The 15,612-nt window shown below is 41.4% G+C and overlaps 1 pseudogene; it reads left to right on the forward strand.

The window, feature by feature from the left end:
• The first annotated feature begins 1,617 nt into the window (after positions 1-1,617).
• On the forward strand, positions 1,618-9,465 carry LOC123807909 (annotated as a pseudogene).
• Positions 9,466-15,612: the final 6,147 nt, after the last annotated feature.

The following is a 15,612-nucleotide window of genomic DNA, read 5'->3' on the forward strand; positions in this document are numbered from 1 at the left end:
TGGTAAATAAATAAAAATAATCAAGCATTTATTCAGCCTTTCCTACATGAACTGTACCATCAAGTACCAAATAGTAGATGTACTAAGTTAAATGATGGCCCCCAAAAGATGTGTCCCTGTCCTAATCCCCAGAACCTGTGAATGTTACCTTATTTGGGAAACAGGACTTTGGTAGTGTAATTAAGTTAAGGATTTTGTGATGAGCTCATCCTAGAATATACACTGGTAGGCCCTAAATCCAATGACAAGTTATATTTATAAAGGACACACAGAGGTGAACAGACAGAAGAAGAAGAAGAAATGTATCCAGAGTGGTAGAAATTGGCATGATGCAGACACAGGGAATGCCAGCAGCCACCACAAGTTGAAAGGGGCAAAGAACATTCTCCCCTAGAGCCTGTGAGAAGATAAGTTTCTGTTGTTTTTAAGTCCTGAAGTTTGCGGTTGCTTTTTATGACATCCTCAGGGAACTAATATAGTAGATGAGATAAAGTTTCTCTTTGGAAAAGTATGGCAGCTAATAAGTGAATGAGGAATGAAAGATTACCACCATTTTGCAACCTCTAGTAAATTAAGAAATGGAGGCATTAAGCCCTGACGCCTGCCAACACCAGAGAAGGAAACCACCAAATATTATGTGCACTCTGATGAAGAACGTGCTACCACCCATAAGTTAGTCTTACTCCCACCCCTACCAGCCAAAAATACAAACCCTGAACACGATTAAACTTCTAGATTCAACTAACAACTTATAAAAATTATACGAGATGCAGGGACATGGTAAACTGTTGGGAGATGCCCTGCCTGGTTTCAGGAGATGTAACCCTCGCATGGCTAAGGCTGAGTGAGCAACCTTCCAACTATAAGCCACTAAGGAGACAAAGCTTATCTCCCTGGCAGGAGTGCTGCTTCTGCTCCTTTTTCCATAACTGGCCCCCAATGCTTGATCAGTTAGCCAATGACGGGTAAGATTCCCCAAAGGGGGAATGATCTAAGACAGGCATGATCATGTGAAGGTCCCAGGGAAGGACTTGGGGGGCTATGGAGAAAGGAGGTGATGGACCCTTGCCCTTCAGCTTTGACAAAGCCTGAGTCCTCATTCTGCCTGTGAGAAGTCTCTTAATCTCTTGGCTGCCTTACTTCCCCTGCCTGACTTAATCCTGAAACAATGACAGAGGGCAGTGAGGCCCTATGCTGGAAAGGGCAGGCTTCCCTGGGTGATCAGGACTGAGAAAGAATACGTAAACTCCTGTGAAACCTGCTTTGCTAAGAATGCTCTCAATTAAAGGATAAAGGTCGAACAGGAAATTAGTTTGTTTCTCAAAGTTTTGTAGCCCTTTAGCTAACAGACCCTAACTCAGAATAAGCCCTCATTGTTCTTTGTATGTTATCTATTTGATCTTTATTGCCTGACAATGATTAATGAACTTTACCTGTATTCCTGTGCAATTTAATAGCCAATAAAAACCCTGTGAAGGGAAGGATCAGGGCACTCTCCCCTAGAGAGACTGGCCAGGCCGTTCTGAGGCACCCTCCCCTTAAGAGGGTAGCTGTGCCATCCCTTCTCCTCCACAGGACTCGGTAGTCCATGTGAATTTGTCTCATGTTTCATCCATAATGCCGTGGACATTGTGGGCCAGTGTCTTTGTCAGTAAACTACCTATCAAGAATGCAACCAACAAAATCCAGACCCTGGGGACCTATAGGACCCAGTGAGGCCTGGGGCTCACTGAGGCCAGCTACCGCTTGTGTGAGAGGATTTAGGAAGTTGTAAAGCCTGAGCCAAGACCAGCCATTCATATGGAAAAGCAGGTTGGGTGGGCAATGTAAAATGGGTGGGGCGGAGTCTCTGAGAACGTTCAAGACAGATCAAACCGTGTTAGCCAGGTTGATGGACTCTTCCATACAGGACTAGTCTGCTGGCTCTGTTGGGGAAGGGTCCAGAAAAGGTACAATGGCCTCTTCTCACCTTGATGCTGAGGCAAGAGATAATCAGGAAGAAGGAAATTCTGGAGGTGCCCCAGGGCTAAGACAAAGGACATCGATACAGAACAGAGACCCTGTTTTACTTTCTGGAAAAGCACTGAATCATGGTGAATCTTGAATGCTCCTGCACAGAAGACGCTATGTGACCTCTGCTTCATTATAATAGCATTATAATAAATTAACATTTTTTACCCTTTTGCCCAATGGCCAATCAAGGAAAATCATGGGAGACCACATGTGCAGTAGCTTTAAAGTAACATAACTTCTTGTACATATTCAATAAAGCCCCACCAAAACTAGTCAGGAATATCTGCCCTATAAGAATAAAATCCCTCCAGCCCCTGAGGTCAATCTCTGCTTGGAGTTGGCCCATTCCCATGTTCTGTGGAGTGAAATATTGCTTAATAAATCTGCTCTCTCTCTCTCTCTCTTTCTGCTATAAACTCTCTTGTGTGTTCAGTTCAATTCTTTGTGCACAATCACCAAGAACCTGGTTACTTGTGCCCACCTGCAACAATGCCAGACACCTCAGTATCCCCCTGCACACCACTGGTGCCCCTCAAGCTACCTTCCCTGCCCTGATGCCCAGAGGGAGTGAGTCTGAGCAGGTGAGTCCATGTGTGGTTTCTTTAAGAACTGCTTGGGCCAGAGTTTTGTCCACCAACTCAATCCCTGCTGGTTTTTCCAGACAGAAGTTGTGGAAACTTATCTTCCTGGCACTGGAACCCTGTGCTGGGGGTTTGGGGGGCTGGTGTGGGGCTGGGACTCCTCGCTCCTGAGATATCCTTCTTGAATTTTTATCTATCACACGTGGATGTGGGACCAAACTATTCTATGTCTGCACCCCTCCAACCAGTCTGAGTGGGTGTAGTTTTTTTAATTCCATAGTTATCAGACTTTTCAACTTGAATTCTGTCAGTTCTGAGCGATGGTTGTTCTGTTTTAGTTGTAATTTTGTGGCTGTTGAATAGGTGAGCCCTGTCTGCCTATGCCACCATCATAATCAGAAGTCCCAGGATCTAATTTCTTGAACAAATAAATTTAGAGAGATAGAATCTACAGATTAAAAGTCACTTAAAAGACCTATCAATCAATCACAATGTGGGGAACTTATTTGGATCCTAATTCAAGTAAACTGCAAAAAAAAGATGATAATTAGAAATTGGAACACTTATTGAATATTTGATAAAATTAAAGTTCTTGAATTAAATGAAATTTTTCATTAAAAATTTAAGAATTAACCCAGTGAAGTCTTATTTTACAATCAGTAATGATTCTTTATCCACACAGTTTATCTTCTTTTTTTTTTAAGATTTATTTATTTATTTTTTAGAGAGGAGAACGGAGGGAGAAAGAGAGAGAGAGAAACATTAATGTGTGGTTGCCTCTCATGTGGCCTGCAACCCAGGCATGTGCCCTGACTGGGAATTGAACCTGCGATGCTTTGGTTCGCAGCCCGAGCTCAATCCACTGAGCTACGCCAGCCAGGGCACAGCTTATCTTCTAATTGTAGACAGTTGGTGTTCCCAAGAAGGCTAGGTATTGTGTTATAAATGTAATTACAATTAAACATGGTGTTTAATTACATGGTTTCCTCTTTCTCTCATTCTTGGCTGTCAACTACATATGCCTTATCTTGATTCACAAGTTGAACAGCTGTGATTTGGGACAGTTAAAAATGGGGAAAATTAAAGTGCTGGCTCAGATTTACTCAGAATATTATTATTCTAGAATAATCTTAGAGAATTATTACTGAAACTGGAACTAGATGGGCTAATTTCATTTTTTTCTCCAGAACCTACCTTCCACTGGTAGTAGAAACAATAGAGGTTATAAAAAGTGAGGTGGCAAAAACATTATTAGATTCTAGACCAGAATGGAAATAAGGAGTATGCATAAATACCAAGGGGCTAACCTTTGTTTAAACAAAGGTTTCTGTGAGAAAATCAAGGGGTGCAATTCAAACACTTTCTTGAGAACAAGGCTCTGGATTAATGTTGTAGGATGGTTCATCCAATAAATGAAAGATCCAGCATGAAAAAAGAATGGATATTTAGCACTTGCTGTGTTGCTAAGTTGGTTGGAGCCATCATCCCCATAAGCCAAGGCTGTGGTTCCATCCCTAGTCAGGGCCCATATGAGAATCAACCAGTGAATGCATAGATAGATAAAACAACAAATCAATGCTTCTCTCTCTCCCCCTCTCTTTCTCTCTCTCTAAAATCACCAAATTAAAAAAAAATTAAAAGCCCTGGCTGGCGTAGCTCAGTGGATTGAGCACGGACTGGGAACCAAAGTGTCCCAGGTTCGATTCCCAGTCAGGGCACATGCCTGGGTTGCAGGCCATAACCCCCAGCAACCGCACATTGATGTTTCTGTCTCTCTCTGTCTATCTCCCTCTCTTGCCCTCTAAAAATAAACAAATAAAATTAAAAAAAATGAAAAAATCTTTTAAAAAAAATTAAAGACTTGATTTATTTTTAGAGAGAAGGGAAAGGAGAGAGAAAGAGAGGGGGAGAAACATGATGTGTGAGAGAAACAACAATTGGTTGCCTCTCTCATGCCCCCATCTGAGGACCTGGCCCACAACCAAGGCATGAGTCTTGACTGGGAATCAAACAGGTGCTCAGTTCACTGAGATACACCAGTCAGGGCTAAAACCAATAAGTAAAATAAAAAAAAATTATTTTTAAAATAATGGATATTTAAATAGGAAAAATGGAGATTAAAAAAATGAGGAGCTCTTTTCCGTTTTTTGCAGTGTGAGCAGCACAGTCTCCCGTGACACCCTCCATGCGGTGGTGCTGGATGTGCTGCCTGGGAACCAGGGCAAGCACCACAGGTTTGGGGGTCAGAGAAGCTGCAAATCACCTTGAAGAATTATGACCCTCAGAAGGACATATGCTTCTCAGGCACCATCTGCTTAAGGCACCCTCCACCTCAGGTTCTCCATTTGTGTTCCAGGGGATTGGCAGCACTGCCAGGAGGCCAAGATTGTGAATATCCCTCAGGGGTGTGGAACCTGAGGCCTGTGGGCTGCTCGCAGCCCAAGATGGCTGTGAATGTGCAGCCATCACAAAACCATAAATTTACTTAAAACCTTGTTTTGCTCATCAGTTTTTGTTAGTGTTTGTGTATTTAATTGGTGGCCCAATACAATTCTTCTTTCACTGTGGCCCAGAAACGCCAAAAGGTTGGACACCCCTTGCCCCACATGGACACTGAGGTGCTAAAGAAACTCAACAAGAATAAGAAACTGGTCAGGAAGCTGGCCAAGAAGTATGATGCCTTTTTAGCTTCAGAGTCTCCCATCAAGCAGATCCCATGAATCCTGCACCCAGCTTGAAGAAACCTGGCAAGTTCCCTTCCTTCCTGACCAGCAATGAGATCATGGTGGCCGAAGTCCATGAAGTGAAATCTACAATCACGTTCCAGATGAAGAAGGTGCTCTGTCTGGTGGCTGTTGGCCATGGGAAGATGACAGGTGATGAGCTTGTGTACAATAGCCACTTGGCTGTCAATTTCCTGGTGTCACTGTTCAGAAAGAACTGGCAGAACAGTCCGGGCTTTGTATACCAAGAGCACCACAGGCAAGCCCCAGCGCCTGTGCTAAGGTACAGCTTGATAAACCATCCTGTTTCTATTAAAAAAAAAAAGAGAGAGTAATTTGCCATTTTGTATTACCTGCCCTGTTGAGAAATAATAATAATAATAATAGTAATAATACACTTACAGCTTTAATCACATGGTATCTCCTTTGAAGCTTATAATAGTCAAATGAGATAAGTAATATTATCCCTTTATTATGCATAGAAAACTAAGACTCAGTTTAAGCAGTGACTTGTCCAAAGTCTTATTGCTATTTGTGAAATTTTAGAGGTTAACGTTCAAGTGTCTTTCCACTTGTCTTAGAAAATAAGAAGCTATCAATTCAAGATAATGTGAAAGTTTTGAATCAAATTATGTTGCTCCTTAAGTTTGTCAAATATATATGTATTATCATATATAATTATATAATGTGTTAAACTTCATTTGTGAGAAGTAACTCTCTAAGCATACACAAAATTGAGACCTGAAAGCAAGACTTTACACTGATTAAATATAATTGCCTTCATAAAATCAAAAGTACTTATTAAATAATTTACATAACTGATTTCTCTGTTTCTACATGAGATGAAAATAATCTATTTCCAATTCCGAATAGTACTTATTCAATTATTGAATTTGGTAGGAACCCCATTTCTAGTAAATTCTCTATAATCAGAACATGTGTGTCTAGCTTTATAACTATATTTTTTTTATTGCTGTTCAAGTACAGTTGTCTCCATTTCCCTCCCCCCCCCAACTCTCCTCAGCCCCCACTGAACCCCACCTCCCACCCTCAATCCTACCCCCCTTTGGCTTTGTCCATGAGTCCTTTATACATGTTCTTTGATGACCCTTCCCCTTTTTTCCCCCATTACCCCCTTCCCTTCTCCCATCTGGTTACTGTCCATTTGTTCTTTATTTCAATGTCTCTGGTTCTATTTTGCTTGCTTATTTGTTTTGTTGATTAAGTTCCACTTATAGGTGAGATCATATGGTATTTGTCTTTCACTGCCTGGCTCATTTCACTTAGCATAATGCTCTCCATCCATGTTGTGAAGGGTAGGAGATTGCTCTTTCTTTCTACTGCATAGTATTCCACTGTGTACATGTACCACAGTTTTCTGATCCACTCATTTACCGATGGGCACTTAGGTTGATTCCAGCACTTGTCTATTGTAACTTGTGCTGCTATGAACATTTGGGTGCATAGGTTCTTTTGAATTGGCATTTCAGGATTCTTAGGGTATAATCCCAGCAGTGGAATTGTCGGGTTATAATGCTTGAAAATTAAGGATGACCATTTTTAGTGGTAGGACATTGGGAAGGTAGAAGAGTAATCTTTTTACCTTACGCAGTGGGTCAGTGGTATAACTCCCATTATGTAGACAGACAGAAATTAAACTGGACCTGTCAGCGTCACTGCACCATAAAGTAGAAGAGGCAGTGCATGTTGGTAGACACAGTGGTGTAGCAAGTACCCACAAGCGTGAGCTCTGGAGTCAGATAGACCAAGATGCCTGTTTTTAATTTGACCCTGGGCAAGTTATTTCACCTTTAAAATGGCAATTAGTAATATTACCTACTTCAGAAACTTGTGTGAGAATTAAGAGACAATCTACGGAAATCTCTTAGCACAGTAATTAGCAAAAAGTAGGTCCTCAGTATATATTAGAGACCATAACAATGATAACATTGATGGTACAGAAAACTAAAGGGGTTCTATTTTGTCTTTGTCTTGATCATGTTGAGTAGTCAAGTGGAACAAATATTAGGGGTCAAAACACACTTCTGAACAGGGTTCACCAATTTAAAAAACCCACACTTATCTTTGGGATTGTAAATTTCCTCCATCTGTAAAATTAGAATCAAAGAAGAAAGCAATTCCAACTTTGAGATAAGACACATACTGCACTTAGTTTAGTATATTTTTACCAATGTGAATAACTGATTTCTGTTTCTTTATCAGTTGAAAAATCATCCATTTCCTGAAATAATTCAGATTGTTTAATATTAGAGGCTTTATATAAATTTCTAGTCAAGAGAGATAATTGTTCATTTGTCAAGTGCAGAAGGCATTACCATTCCTCAGTAAATCTTCGATTAAAATGATACATTTTCAGCCTTCGAATGTGTTGTGGGGTGTGATAAACATCAGTGCCATTATTTGGCCACAGGATGGCAAAATGCACCTGACCACAGAGAGAACACAGGTTGGGAAACCATAATCCCTAGAGAGGTGTTTGATTTCTTCACTTGTGCCATAGCCCCCTGAGTGATATTTATCACTAACAATGGTATTACTTTCTTTACTTAGAATTCATCATGTTTGCCTCTTAATTCTAATTTAAGCAAACATAATCAAGTCCAAATCACTTCTTTTAACTCTCCCCCTTTTCCTCTTAACTTATTTTTCTTATTTTCTCTTCTCCTCTCATTGTCTCCCTTTACTTTTATTTTTTAATACAATATTTGTAGAACATCAAACATAGCCTCTTTTCAGTGACCTTAATGTGTTTTCATCCTTTGAGTATTGGCTTAAAAAACCAAATCAGAATTTCTGTCTGATTTTCTAAAAGCGTGATTGAATAATGATTATCAAAGACTGACCATTTTCAAAATCTCAGTATGGTAGTCCCATATTTAGCATTCCTAATTTTTGCTTTAATTAATCATGACATAAAATATTTAAAAATATTTTATTGGGGGCTGAATATGTTTTCTGTCAACTCACCTCCTTTCCTCCCTTTCCTGATACTGGGATTAGAATGAAAAAGACATTCAGTTACTTCTCCTATATTTCCTCATGTATGCATTTCTGTTTTTGTACATTCTAGGCTTAATCTCATGTGTATCTTTGAACAATATATCTCCACAAGCTCATAATCTGGGTACCAATTCTAGAACCAAGGATGCACATTCTGTTGTGTAGTTTTTACATTGCATTAAAGGACTTTTCTGGAGGTACAGTGAAATCCAGTGTTTGATCTACCTGTAATATTCTCTATACTCTGATGCGGAGCTTTGACAGCCCAGCAAGCTGGGTGCCCTTTTGTGGTTCAAATATTATAAAAGTGTCATAGGTGCTGCCTTGGTCCTGATGGTGCATTTGCTATCAAAACCATCTTCTGAACTGAGTATTTCTGGAGGGCTGGACCATGTCTCAGTTACCTCTGTATCCTTTGACCCTAACAGAACACAGAGTGGGTGCTTCGAAATGCTTCTTGAAAAATTACTCTACTGATTCACAACACTTCCTGAGGAATGCAGAAGTTGGATCATGTATTAGTCATTGCTGTCACCTGGAACTGAGTCGACCCACCCACGACCTTCCTGTAGGTGGCAGAGTAGCACAAACAAGAGCTCAGACTCTGGCGTTAGACTTGTTCCGCCACCTATCGGCTTTATGAAATTTCCATGGACAATTTAATGGACTTTGTGTTTGGTTTTCTTACCTGTAAAATGAGGACAGTAATAATATGAAGGGAACCAAAGTTTTACCACCCTGGAGCTGCCTTTTTCGGATATTGATTGTAAGCTGTTTATTAAGAAATAGGACTCAGAAGGAAACTCTTCCCCTCCCCCTACCTCTACCCTCACTCTTTTTCCCTGCCCAAGGGATTAAGATGGAAAAACCTGCTTCAGGAAGGAAATTTTAGGATGTTTGTCTTTGCATAATTTGCTTTAAGCATGGTAAATAGAGGGCTCCAGGCAGGGGCTGTCAGCTAGGGACCCGCCCCAACCATGGCCCACTGTTTCTGAGTTGGCTGGCAAGAACCTGCCTGCCTGGTGTTCCATTCTTCCTCAACTACTTGTAAATCACCTATTCTCTTCTGAAATCTAAGCGCTCCTGCCCACCTTTCTCCTTTGTCCAAAATGTATTACGTACCCAGTGTTGCCTCACTGTCTTTGGAATTTCATGCTTATGTGAATTAGCCATATGCATGTATTAAAAACTTGATTTTCTCCTGTTAATCTGCCTCTGTTAATTTGATTACTAGAAGAATTTAAAAGGAGGAAAAGTGTTATTCTTTTTTACCCCCAACAATGCCTACTTGATAGAGTTGTTGTGAGGATTAAATTAATAAATCATAAAAATCACTGAGCAACGTGCTACCGTTAATGTTACTGTTGGGTAATGCAGAGGGAAACACATTGAGCTAGCAAAGGAATTTATAGAATAAATAAATGTTAAGCACCAGAAATTATTTGATAGGAGGTTTTGTAGTGGCAACTATGTACTTTGTGTCTCATGTTCAGTTAGTAGAAATAACATGTATTAAGAGGCGAGACTAGGCAGGAGGGTCAAAAAATTGCTATAATGATGATGTTTATCATTCAAGCAAGCCAGCTTTGGGGGGTACTATCTCCACATCTCCCCGGGCACATTAAAAACACTTCTAATCAGAAACAGGTACTTGAATGTATTACTGCCACGCCCTGGCCATGTGGTTCGGTTGTCCCATACATCAAAAGGCTACCAGTTCAATCCCTGGTTGGGGGAACACGCCTGGGTTGTGGGTTTGATTTTAGGTCAGGGAGTGAATGGGAGGCAACCCATAGATATTTTTTTCTTGCGCTGACATTTCTCTCTGCCCCCCACCTCCTTCTTCTCTCTCTAAAATCAATGAACATATCCTTGGGTGAGGTTTTTTTTAAATTAAATTTTTTAATTAAAAAAATAAATAAAATATTATTGCCAAGATCTAGCATTTGGGGTACAATCACTACTACTATATTTAGTTCTCTGTCCCCTGAGGTGGGATTCCAGAGACAGCACAGGCTTGGGAAGGCGAATTAGCTTTGCCGTTATTGAAGTATGCAGTGGTTTACGGAGAGAATGTCTCAGAGCACAGAGAACTTAGTTCTGGGTTCCAGAGATAAGGAGCACATTGGCTTCAAAGTCCCAGCTCCTGCCTTATCAAAGGAAACATTCCCGAAAATGGAATCATGGCCTAACTGGGAGTAGGAAACCCATCACTGAAAGTTTTGTGAAAAGGGGGTCACAGACTTCGAGTTGAAACCAGGCCTATCCATTCACGTAGAAGAGTGTTCACCTCTGCAGGGTGTCATGATGTTTTGCTCTTACTTTTTCTTTGGTTATGCAGTTTTATTTCCTTTATATGTTTTCTTGACAAATCACGTAGACTTTGTTGTTAGTTTTTCCCCAAACTAAGCCTCAAACTGATGTCTTGAGTGCTCTTTGAATTCATAATTTAAAAATCTCAGGAGTATGAAGTGGTATTATAAGCTTGTTACTTGGTATTTTTGTAGCAAAAGAAATAGCAAGTTTTATATATTTTTTTAAATTGGGTTTCTGATAGGCCACTTGCAGGCTTGCAGCATAAATACGACCAGGTTCCATGTTTCTAAACTGTTGATTCTTTCTCCTTTGCCCCACCGTGTAGTCTGGTCACCAAGTGCTTATATCCTCCCCCCTTGCACCAAAGCTCTCTTTTTCACTACAGTTGTCACTCCCATATTAGATGCATATTAAGAGAATAAAAGAGGGTAGATTTTGTACTGTCTGGCGAGTCAGAATTAAACGTTCTTGAAGCATTCCAGGCAGCAATAACCTCTAAGTTGCAAAAAGGGAAAAAAATGGAGAGATTTTCCAGTCTTCAGGAGGCTCAGAGGTAGGAGGGGAAATTGACATCAAGGGATTACGAAAAAGTTTTACTAAAATGCAAAGTGAATTTCAGTCACATTCAACTGCATGTTGATTTGTGCTTGCTGATTCATGTTGCTTTTGGTGCATTTTTGCCACATGTTGGGAAAGCCAACTCTCTTAGTCACCTATTGCTTTTTATGAGGATAAGTCTAATAAATGTAAAACACTAAAGGGCGGCTCACAAGAGTTACAAGCAGCAGGCGAGTTATGCAATAGCGTTTGTTCAGAGTCCAACATGGGAAGAAATAATTGGAAATGGCTCAGTCTCTGAGATATGTCCCTTTTTCCGCTCCTGCCCCAGATCAGTCTTGGCTCTCAGGACTTTATGCCAGTTAGGGGAAAGAAGAGAAGGGAGAAGGGAAAAGAGGAAGATGGAGATGAGAGAAGGAAAAAAAAAACCCATAAGCCCTGGGGTTTGCTCTTGACAGGTGGAGAACAGACTCTATCCTGTTACCTTCTGCTGGCCCAGCCTGCGTTAGGGGAGGAAAAGGACAGTTATTTTGACTTCAACTCCATCTTAAAACATTATCTGTAACTTCTGAGACCTCTAAAGGAAAACTGATTTTATGTAAGTTCTTCTTGACAATCTAAGATAGACTTCGTTTTGGTTTGGAACGAAAGGGTTAGGGTCTCTGACAGGATGCAGTGCAGTAGAACTAAAATTGGCTTCGAGTAAGAGTTGAGACAGGACAGTGAGGAGCTAGGAAAATTCCTGCGCAAGTGGAAAGGGGAAACCAAGAATAAGAAAATTAAACAAGGTCAAACAGTTTAAGCAACTTACAGCCAGGTGGTAAATCATAGGAACTTATCTCTTCCCCTAACCAAGGACACTAGAGCAAATAGACCTCTCCTCCCTAACCAAAGAATACATAGTTTAAATATTCCTGGTCTGGGAAGTAGAGAACGGAGACCCAAGTAATGTCATTTGTGCCAGCAAAACCCAAGGTCAGATGAAGTCAGGGGAACAAATAATAAAAACTCCAGTAAAAGCCAGACAGACCAAAGATAAAGTAAAACAGAACAGTAGACCAAAGAATACCCTCCCCAACCCCCACCATGCGCCGGGAAAGCTGATGAATACTCCGCTGAAACCCTCCCCCCGAGACTCCCCTAAGATTCCTGCAAGAGAGATAAAAGCCTCAAGACAAAGGACCCAGCACACGCTCTCCCTCTGGGAAACTGCCTACGCCACTCCCTTCTCCTTATTCCACTTCTTTCTTCAGACACACATCTCAACTCTAAGGCAACGGGCAGCTGGCCGCGGTCCCAGGCAGAGCCCCTGAAACTGCCCCTCAAGCCCCCTTTTCTCTGATTTCCCAGTGAGCTACGGCAGCCCGACTTAAGCTCCCCTGTTGCTTCTTCTATGCTAAACCCTTTCTTGTTTCCCTGTCCCCAGCTTTAGTAAATGGATCCTTAGTGTCACCTGGACTCATGCTGTGAAATCTTTCCGACATGGAGTCAAGAACCCCACACCACAGCTGGTGCTAGGCAGACCCACTCAAGGCCAGGCCCCTGTCCTGTAACAGAGTGAAGTGTAGTGAAGACTCGCTAATCTTCTGAGTTATTTAATCTACCATTCCACTCAGTGGGTCTGCGAGGCAGATGAAGGACACTGTCACACCTGAAACAGTCAGTTCAGGTTGGTAATTTCAAGGAATAATGGTGTGACTCATTTCAGTGACTTCCTTGCATTGACCACGAACTGGAACACGTCGTTCAGGTGGCTGGGATTTTGAGGTGATGACTCTTGTCAGTGCCCTCACTGAAGAAATTGGAAAATTAATAGAGGGTCAGAGAGCAACTTTTATTACAGAAGACTGATGGCTTGTGTACTTTACGGGTAATTTTAGAACTTAATCCCCATTTAACATGGGACTTTAAGAAAAGTTTTCAGTTTTCCCTTGGCGCTCAGACAGACAGTACTTTGGGGAGCTGAGGAGTTGGCTCCATTACTCAGGGTAGTGCCAAGGGAGAAGGATGCTTAACGAAGATTCCCTCTGTGGGGGATGGGCTTTAGGAGCAAGGATGTCTGACATTCAGTTTTAAGTCCTTTGCTGTTTTGTGCTCTAAATGCTCACCATTGCTTACTAATCCTAGGTAAACATCAGTTGTACCACTAGCCTTGAATTCTTAGTGTCTTGCAGAATGCGGAAAGGAGGCTGCCCCCATGAAATAAGAAAACAGATCTAAAATACATGGAATAAGTGGTTGGCCGAAGTAGAAGTACAGCATAAATGTTAGCTCGTATTATTCTGTTTTAGGAAAACAGAAAGCTGCCCAGCAGGGACAAATAAAGAGTTAGTTGGAGGTAATCAAGGAGAAACTGGGAGGAACTTAGAATGACAATGAGGACATTTAAATTCTCGTCTTCCCTCCTCATTCTCCACTCCCCTCCCCCAAGTCCTGAGGAACACTACCGAACAAGCTTGGCTTCCAGCAGTTACTTGAGTTAAATTATTCCACTTGGCTATGAAAGGAAAAGAGGACTTTAAAAGGCTATCACCTCGTGACAGTGTGGGACCTAGACAATTAGGTTTCAAAACTTGTTCAAGGGGACTTTGGAAGAATAGTCGGAAAAAGTAGAATATTCTTCAGAATTCCCAACTTTAAAAAGTTTTATGCTCTTATTTGGCTATTAACCCTTTCATGTGCCTGGTATCAGTTACTAATATCAGCTAATTTTATACTGATTAGGCTATACAATTGTGTGTTCTGTTCGAGACAGAGTTCTCTCCGTGGCAAGGGAGACACTGAACTGGTCTGGATTGTCCCCTGGTAGGTAACTGTATTTTGCAATAAGATATATTGTATTTTTTAAGGTGCATCTTATTCTCATTTGTGAGAGGGGAAGGGGAAATCAGAGGGGGAGAGAGAGAGAGAGAGAGAGAGAGGGAGAGAGAGAGAGAGAGAGAGAGAGAGAGAGAGAGAGAGGGAGGGAGGGAGGGAGGGAGGGAGGGAGGGAGGGAGGGAGAGAGAGAGAGAGAGAGAGAGAGAGAGAGAGAGAGAGAGAGAGAGAGAGAGAGAGAGAGAGAGAGAGAGAGAGATGCCTCCTGCGCACACCCCGTTGGGGGGTCAAACATGCAATCTGGGTATGTGCCCTGACTGGGAACTAAACCTACATACAGCCTTTTGGTGTACGGGCCGATGCTCCAATCGAGCCAGGGCAAGAGGTATTATATTTTGAATTAAGGTGTCCATGGTCTATTTGAACTAAAAACACAGTCCGTTTATTTCTTGTCTGTTTACAAAACCAAAACCAAAACCCTTTTACTTACTTTCCTTGCCCTTCATCCTTCTACTCCAGAATACCCAGCACATTGTAGCCAGATTAGTCTTTCTAGAATAATGCTTTATTGCACGGGTGGCCAACACAAGGCCTGCAGGCTGAATCTGGCCCTCCACCTTGTTTTATCCGGTGGCAGTGCCAAGCTCTCACTTAACTGTTAAGGAGTAGTTACATTTATACAGTCCTCACATTACATTTGGCCCTTTGAAGGCAACCATGAGGCTGATGTGGCCCCTGTTGAAAATGAGTTTGACACCCCTTCTTTATTGGCAAGATTCTATAATGGCTTCAGGGCATTTACTCATCTTGAGCTAATCTAACATGTTGCTTTTACACTTGCGTCTTCCCAACTCTAAACTCCCTTCTTCTTGCCATGGAGCTACATTTTACTCCCACCTTCAGGTCTCATGGAAAAGCCATCTCTCCTGTGAACCCTTCCCAGGTATTCTCGTCCCTATTGATTTATTTCCCATCGGAGTTTCTGTTTACATTAGTGACTCGGATTCACCAATTAATTGAAGTTATTTATTCAGTGCTGATAATATGCTGTTAACATATTGCAAATATTGTTTGATTATGTGCTCTTCTTTATTTCTCACTCATTCTATGTATATTTATTTACCACCAAGAAAACCTTAAGGACTGTATTATTTTGTTTTCTCACAGAATTGGGCATGACATAGGAATGCAATAAATGTCTCTTTTTTTAAGATTTTATTTATCTTTAGAGAGAGGGGGAGGGAGGGAGAAAGAAAAGAAACATTGGTGTGTGATGGTTGCCTCTCGCACACCTCCAACTGCGGACCTGGCCCACAACCCAGCTATGTGCCCTGACTGGAGATCAAACCGGCGACCTTTCGATTCTCAGGCCGGCACTCAATCCACCGAGCCACAGCAGCAAGAGCTAAATATCTTGAACTGACTAAATAATATATGTGATAAACTTAACGAGGATAATTAAACAGGCCACTTGCTAACTTGTCAGCTCATGGTCACTGACCATATTAATTCGGTCAGGGTCCTTCTCTTTAATAAACATATTTCATCATGCCTAACCTCATTAAATCTTGTACACAGTGACAGA

Source organism: Phyllostomus hastatus, unplaced genomic scaffold, assembly GCF_019186645.2.
Source record: "Phyllostomus hastatus isolate PE091 unplaced genomic scaffold, TTU_PhHast_1.1 phas_scaffold_501, whole genome shotgun sequence".
Classification (NCBI taxonomy): Eukaryota; Metazoa; Chordata; class Mammalia; order Chiroptera; family Phyllostomidae; genus Phyllostomus; species Phyllostomus hastatus.